This window comes from Punica granatum, unplaced genomic scaffold (assembly GCF_007655135.1).
Source record: "Punica granatum isolate Tunisia-2019 unplaced genomic scaffold, ASM765513v2 Contig00627, whole genome shotgun sequence".
Classification (NCBI taxonomy): Eukaryota; Viridiplantae; Streptophyta; class Magnoliopsida; order Myrtales; family Lythraceae; genus Punica; species Punica granatum.
Window position 1 is genome coordinate 112,300 of NW_022204474.1, and position 6,000 is coordinate 118,299.

Below are 6,000 nucleotides of genomic sequence, written 5' to 3' on the forward strand. Positions count from 1 at the left end.
GAGCGCAGAAAGAAACGAAAGAAAAAAAGTATCGAGTGCATTTCACCACGAACTTTACGCCTTTGCGAGTGAGCACGTGCCCAAAACATTAACCGTAACGATCGGATTCCCGTCCAACGTCGGACAGTTTCCCGAGCAGCAAAAAAAAAATTAAAAAGGAGGGGTGCAACACGAGGACTTCCCAGGAGGTCACCCATCCTAGTACTACTCTCGCCCAAGCACGCTTAACTTCGGAGTTCTGATGGGATCCGGTGCATTAGTGCTGGTATGATCGCACCCGTCAACCTTTGCGCTCGAATTCACTTTGTTCCTCCGTAGAGCTAATGAAAAAAAAATGCAAAAATGAGCGCAGAAACGAAAGAAAAAAAGTATCGAGTGCATTTCACAACGAACTTACGCCTTTTGCGAGTGAGCACGTGCCCAAAACATTAACCGTAACGATCGGATTCCCGTCCAACGTCGGACAGTTTCCCGAGCAGCAAAAAAAAAATTAAAAAGGAGGGGTGCAACACGAGGACTTCCCAGGAGGTCACCCATCCTAGTACTACTCTCGCCCAAGCACGCTTAACTTCGGAGTTCTGATGGGATCCGGTGCATTAGTGCTGGTATGATCGCACCCGTCAACCTTTGCGCTCGAATTCACTTTGTTCCTCCGTAGAGCTAATGAAAAAAAAATGCAAAAATGAGCGCAGAAGAAACGAAAGAAAAAAAGTATCGAGTGCATTTCACAACGAACTTACGCCTTTTGCGAGTGAGCACGTGCCCAAAACATTAACCGTAACGATGGGATTCCCGTCCAACGTCGGACAGTTTCCCGAGCAGCAAAAAAAAATTAAAAAGGAGGGGTGCAACACGAGGACTTCCCAGGAGGTCACCCATCCTAGTACTACTCTCGCCCAAGCACGCTTAACTTCGGAGTTCTGATGGGATCCGGTGCATTAGTGCTGGTATGATCGCACCCGTCAACCTTTGCGCTCGAATTCACTTTGTTCCTCCGTAGAGCTAATGAAAAAAAAATGCAAAAATGATCGCAGAAACGAAAGAAAAAAAAGTGTACGAGTGCATAGCACGTGCCCAAAACATTAACCGTAACGATCGGATTCCCGTCCAACGTCGGACAGTTTCCCGAGCAGCAAAAAAAAAATTAAAAAGGAGGGGTGCAACACGAGGACTTCCCAGGAGGTCACCCATCCTAGTACTACTCTCGCCCAAGCACGCTTAACTTCGGAGTTCTGATGGGATCCGGTGCATTAGTGCTGGTATGATCGCACCCGTCAACCTTTGCGCTCGATTTCACTTTGTTCCTCCGTAGAGCTAATGAAAAAAAAAAAATGCAAAAATGAGCGCAGAAACGAAAGAAAAAAAGTCTCGAGTGCATAGCACGTGCCCAAAACATTAACCGTAACGATCGGATTCCCGTCCAACGTCGGACAGTTTCCCGAGCAGCAAAAAAAAATTAAAAAGGAGGGGTGTGCAACACGAGGACTTCCCAGGAGGTCACCCATCCTAGTACTACTCTCGCCCAAGCACGCTTAACTTCGGAGTTCTGATGGGATCCGGTGCATTAGTGCTGGTATGATCGCACCCGTCAACCTTTGCGCTCGAATTCACTTTGTTCCTCCGTAGAGCTAATGAAAAAAAAATGCAAAAATGAGCGCAGAGAGAAACGAAAGAAAAAAAGTATCGAGTGCATTTCACCACGAACTTTACGCCTTTTGCGAGTGAGCACGTGCCCAAAACATTAACCGTAACGATCGGATTCCCGTCCAACGTCGGACAGTTTCCCGAGCAGCAAAAAAAAAATTAAAAAGGAGGGGGTGCAACACGAGGACTTCCCAGGAGGTCACCCATCCTAGTACTACTCTCGCCCAAGCACGCTTAACTTCGGAGTTCTGATGGGATCCGGTGCATTAGTGCTGGTATGATCGCACCCGTCAACCTTTGCGCTCGAATTCACTTTGTTCCTCCGTAGAGCTAATGAAAAAAAAAAATGCAAAAATGAGCGCAGAAAGAAACGAAAGAAAAAAAGTATCGAGTGCATTTCACCACGAAACTTACGCCTTTTGCGAGTGAGCACGTGCCCAAAACATTAACCGTAACGATGGGATTCCCGTCCAACGTCGGACAGTTTCCCGAGCAGCAAAAAAAAAATTAAAAAGGAGGGGTTGCAACACGAGGACTTCCCAGGAGGTCACCCATCCTAGTACTACTCTCGCCCAAGCACGCTTAACTTCGGAGTTCTGATGGGATCCGGTGCATTAGTGCTGGTATGATCGCACCCGTCAACCTTTGCGCTCGAATTCACTTTGTTCCTCCGTAGAGCTAATGAAAAAAAAAAATGCAAAAAAAAATGAATAGCGAGAAGAAACGAAAGAAAAAAGTATCGAGTGCGAGTAGCACGTGCCCAAAACATTAACCGTAACGATGGGATTCCCGTCCAACGTCGGACAGTTTCCCGAGCAGCAAAAAAAAATTAAAAAGGAGGGGTGCAAACACGAGGACTTCCCAGGAGGTCACCCATCCTAGTACTACTCTCGCCCAAGCACGCTTAACTTCGGAGTTCTGATGGGATCCGGTGCATTAGTGCTGGTATGATCGCACCAGTCAACCTTGTGCTCGAATTCACTTTGTTCCTCCGTAGAGCTAATGAAAAAAAAATGCAAAAAATGATCGCAGAAACGAAAAAGAAAAAAAGTATCGAGTGCATAGCACGTGCCCAAAACATTAACCGTAACGATCGGATTCCCGTCCAACGTCGGACAGTTTCCCGAGCAGCAAAAAAAAATTAAAAGGAGGGGGGGTGCAACACGAGGACTTCCCAGGAGGTCACCCATCCTAGTACTACTCTCGCCAAGCACGCTAACTTCGGAGTTCTGATGGGATCCGGTGCATTAGTGCTGGTATGATCGCACCCGTCAACCTTTGCGCTCGAATTCACTTTGTTCCTCCGTAGAGCTAATGAAAAAAAAAATGCAAAAATGAGCGCAGAGAAAGAAAGAAAGAAAAAAAGTATCGAGTGCATTTCACCACGAACTTACGCTTTTGCGAGTGAGCACGTGCCCAAAACATTAACCGTAACGATCGGATTCCCGTCCAACGTCGGACAGTTTCCCGAGCAGCAAAAAAAAATTAAAAAGGAGGGGGTGCAACACGAGGACTTCCCAGGAGGTCACCCATCCTAGTACTACTCTCGCCCAAGCACGCTTAACTTCGGAGTTCTGATGGGATCCGGTGCATTAGTGCTGGTATGATCGCACCCGTCAACCTTTGCGCTCGAATTCACTTTGTTCCTCCGTAGAGCTAATGAAAAAAAAATGCAAAAATGAGCGCAGAAAGAAACGAAAGAAAAAAAAGTATCGAGTGCATTTCACCACGAACCTTACGCCTTTTGCGAGTGAGCACGTGCCCAAAACATTAACCGTAACGATCGGATTCCCGTCCAACGTCGGACAGTTTCCCGAGCAGCAAAAAAAAAAATTAAAAAGGAGGGTTGCAACACGAGGACTTCCCAGGAGGTCACCCATCCTAGTACTACTCTCGCCCAAGCACGCTTAACTTCGGAGTTCTGATGGGATCCGGTGCATTAGTGCTGGTATGATCGCACCCGTCAACCTTTGCGCTCGAATTCACTTTGTTCCTCCGTAGAGCTAATGAAAAAAAAATGCAAAAATGAGCGCAGAAGAAACGAAAGAAAAAAGTATCGAGTGCATTTCACCACGAACTTACGCCTTTTGCGAGTGAGCACGTGCCCAAAACATTAACCGTAACGATCGGATTCCCGTCCAACGTCGGACAGTTTCCCGAGCAGCAAAAAAAAAATTAAAAAGGAGGGGTGCAACACGAGGACTTCCCAGGAGGTCACCATCCTAGTACTACTCTCGCCCAAGCACGCTTAACTTCGGAGTTCTGATGGGATCCGGTGCATTAGTGCTGGTATGATCGCACCCGTCAACCTTTGCGCTCGAATTCACTTTGTTCCTCCGTAGAGCTAATGAAAAAAAAATGCAAAAATGAGCGCAGAAAGAGAAAGAAACGAAAGAAAAAAAGTATCGAGTGCATTTCACAACGAACCTTACGCCTTTGCGAGTGAGCACGTGCCCAAAACATTAACCGTAACGATGGGATTCCCGTCCAACGTCGGACAGTTTCCGAGAGCAGCAAAAAAAAAATTAAAAAGGAGGGGTGCAACACGAGGACTTCCCAGGAGGTCACCCATCCTAGTACTACTCTCGCCCAAGCACGCTTAACTTCGGAGTTCTGATGGGATCCGGTGCATTAGTGCTGGTATGATCGCACCCGTCAACCTTTGCGCTCGAATTCACTTTGTTCCTCCGTAGAGCTAATGAAAAAAAAATGCAAAAATGATCGCAGAAAACGAAAGAAAAAAAGTATCGAGTGCATAGCACGTGCCCAAAACATTAACCGTAACGATCGGATTCCCGTCCAACGTCGGACAGTTTCCCGAGCAGCAAAAAAAAATTAAAAAGGAGGGGTGCAACACGAGGACTTCCCAGGAGGTCACCCATCCTAGTACTACTCTCGCCCAAGCACGCTTAACTTCGGAGTTCTGATGGGATCCGGTGCATTAGTGCTGGTATGATCGCACCCGTCAACCTTTGTGCTCGAATTCACTTTGTTCCTCCGTAGAGCTAATGAAAAAAAAAATGCAAAAAAAAATAATCGCAGAAACGAAAGAAAAAAAAAGTATCGAGTTGCATAGCACGTGCCCAAAACATTAACCGTAACGATCGGATTCCCGTCCAACGTCGGACAGTTTCCCGAGCAGCAAAAAAAAATTAAAAAGGAGGGGGTGCAACACGAGGACTTCCCAGGAGGTCACCCATCCTAGTACTACTCTCGCCCAAGCACGCTTAACTTCGGAGTTCTGATGGGATCCGGTGCATTAGTGCTGGTATGATCGCACCCGTCAACCTTGCGCTCGAATTCACTTTGTTCCTCCGTAGAGCTAATGAAAAAAAAATGCAAAAATGAGCGCAGAAGAAACGAAAGAAAAAAAGTATCGAGTGCATTTCACAACGAACCTTACGCCTTTTGCGAGTGAGCACGTGCCCAAAACATTAACCGTAACGATCGGATTCCCGTCCAACGTCGGACAGTTTCCCGAGCAAAAAAAAAAAATTAAAAAGGAGGGGGGTTGCAACACGAGGACTTCCCAGGAGGTCACCCATCTAGTACTACTCTCGCCCAAGCACGCTTAACTTCGGAGTTCTGATGGGATCCGGTGCATTAGTGCTGGTATGATCGCACCCGTCAACCTTTGCGCTCGAATTCACTTTGTTCCTCCGTAGAGCTAATGAAAAAAAAATGCAAAAATGAGCGCAGAAGAAACGAAAGAAAAAAAAGTATCGAGTGCATTTCACCACGAACTTACGCCTTTTGCGAGTGAGCACGTGCCCAAAACATTAACCGTAACGATCGGATTCCCGTCCAACGTCGGACAGTTTCCCGAGCAGCAAAAAAAAAATTAAAAAGGAGGGGTGCAACACGAGGACTTCCCAGGAGGTCACCCATCCTAGTACTACTCGCCCAAGCACGCTTAACTTCGGAGTTCTGATGGGATCCGGTGCATTAGTGCTGGTATGATCGCACCCGTCAACCTTTGCGCTCGAATTCACTTTGTTCCTCCGTAGAGCTAATGAAAAAAAAATGCAAAAAATGATCGCAGAAAGAAAGAAGAAACGAAAGAAAAAAAAAGTATCGAGTGCATAGCACGTGCCCAAAACATTAACCGTAACGATCGGATTCCCGTCCAACGTCGGACAGTTTCCCGAGCAGCAAAAAAAAATTAAAAAGGAGGGGTGCAACACGAGGACTTCCCAGGAGGTCACCCATCCTAGTACTACTCTCGCCCAAGCACGCTTAACTTCGGAGTTCTGATGGGATCCGGTGCATTAGTGCTGGTATGATCGCACCCGTCAACCTTTGCGCTCGAATTCACTTTGTTCCTCCGTAGAGCTAATGAAAAAAAAAATGCAAAAA

General features: G+C 46.7%; 18 non-coding genes across 18 annotated transcripts; all 18 read right to left on the minus strand.

The window, feature by feature from the left end:
* Positions 1-160: 160 nt before the first annotated feature.
* On the minus strand, positions 161-279 carry LOC116191745. The gene has a single exon (XR_004153826.1). It is a non-coding gene; the product is annotated as a 5S ribosomal RNA (ribosomal RNA).
* A 221-nt stretch (positions 280-500) lies between these two features.
* On the minus strand, positions 501-619 carry LOC116191746. The gene has a single exon (XR_004153827.1). It is a non-coding gene; the product is annotated as a 5S ribosomal RNA (ribosomal RNA).
* Positions 620-842: 223 nt separating this feature from the next.
* On the minus strand, positions 843-961 carry LOC116191747. The gene has a single exon (XR_004153828.1). It is a non-coding gene; the product is annotated as a 5S ribosomal RNA (ribosomal RNA).
* Positions 962-1,154: 193 nt separating this feature from the next.
* LOC116191748 lies at positions 1,155-1,273 on the minus strand. The gene has a single exon (XR_004153829.1). It is a non-coding gene; the product is annotated as a 5S ribosomal RNA (ribosomal RNA).
* A 195-nt stretch (positions 1,274-1,468) lies between these two features.
* LOC116191781 lies at positions 1,469-1,587 on the minus strand. The gene has a single exon (XR_004153860.1). It is a non-coding gene; the product is annotated as a 5S ribosomal RNA (ribosomal RNA).
* A 227-nt stretch (positions 1,588-1,814) lies between these two features.
* LOC116191750 lies at positions 1,815-1,933 on the minus strand. The gene has a single exon (XR_004153830.1). It is a non-coding gene; the product is annotated as a 5S ribosomal RNA (ribosomal RNA).
* Positions 1,934-2,162: 229 nt separating this feature from the next.
* LOC116191784 lies at positions 2,163-2,281 on the minus strand. The gene has a single exon (XR_004153863.1). It is a non-coding gene; the product is annotated as a 5S ribosomal RNA (ribosomal RNA).
* A 202-nt stretch (positions 2,282-2,483) lies between these two features.
* On the minus strand, positions 2,484-2,603 carry LOC116191805. The gene has a single exon (XR_004153883.1). It is a non-coding gene; the product is annotated as a 5S ribosomal RNA (ribosomal RNA).
* Positions 2,604-2,797: 194 nt separating this feature from the next.
* LOC116191893 lies at positions 2,798-2,914 on the minus strand. The gene has a single exon (XR_004153960.1). It is a non-coding gene; the product is annotated as a 5S ribosomal RNA (ribosomal RNA).
* A 226-nt stretch (positions 2,915-3,140) lies between these two features.
* Positions 3,141-3,259, minus strand: LOC116191751. Its single transcript, XR_004153831.1, has one exon. It is a non-coding gene; the product is annotated as a 5S ribosomal RNA (ribosomal RNA).
* A 228-nt stretch (positions 3,260-3,487) lies between these two features.
* On the minus strand, positions 3,488-3,606 carry LOC116191785. The gene has a single exon (XR_004153864.1). It is a non-coding gene; the product is annotated as a 5S ribosomal RNA (ribosomal RNA).
* A 223-nt stretch (positions 3,607-3,829) lies between these two features.
* On the minus strand, positions 3,830-3,947 carry LOC116191807. Its single transcript, XR_004153885.1, has one exon. It is a non-coding gene; the product is annotated as a 5S ribosomal RNA (ribosomal RNA).
* A 232-nt stretch (positions 3,948-4,179) lies between these two features.
* Positions 4,180-4,298, minus strand: LOC116191752. Its single transcript, XR_004153832.1, has one exon. It is a non-coding gene; the product is annotated as a 5S ribosomal RNA (ribosomal RNA).
* A 191-nt stretch (positions 4,299-4,489) lies between these two features.
* Positions 4,490-4,608, minus strand: LOC116191753. Its single transcript, XR_004153833.1, has one exon. It is a non-coding gene; the product is annotated as a 5S ribosomal RNA (ribosomal RNA).
* Positions 4,609-4,807: 199 nt separating this feature from the next.
* LOC116191755 lies at positions 4,808-4,926 on the minus strand. Its single transcript, XR_004153835.1, has one exon. It is a non-coding gene; the product is annotated as a 5S ribosomal RNA (ribosomal RNA).
* Positions 4,927-5,152: 226 nt separating this feature from the next.
* Positions 5,153-5,270, minus strand: LOC116191846. Its single transcript, XR_004153922.1, has one exon. It is a non-coding gene; the product is annotated as a 5S ribosomal RNA (ribosomal RNA).
* Positions 5,271-5,495: 225 nt separating this feature from the next.
* On the minus strand, positions 5,496-5,612 carry LOC116191835. Its single transcript, XR_004153911.1, has one exon. It is a non-coding gene; the product is annotated as a 5S ribosomal RNA (ribosomal RNA).
* Positions 5,613-5,816: 204 nt separating this feature from the next.
* On the minus strand, positions 5,817-5,935 carry LOC116191756. The gene has a single exon (XR_004153836.1). It is a non-coding gene; the product is annotated as a 5S ribosomal RNA (ribosomal RNA).
* Positions 5,936-6,000: the final 65 nt, after the last annotated feature.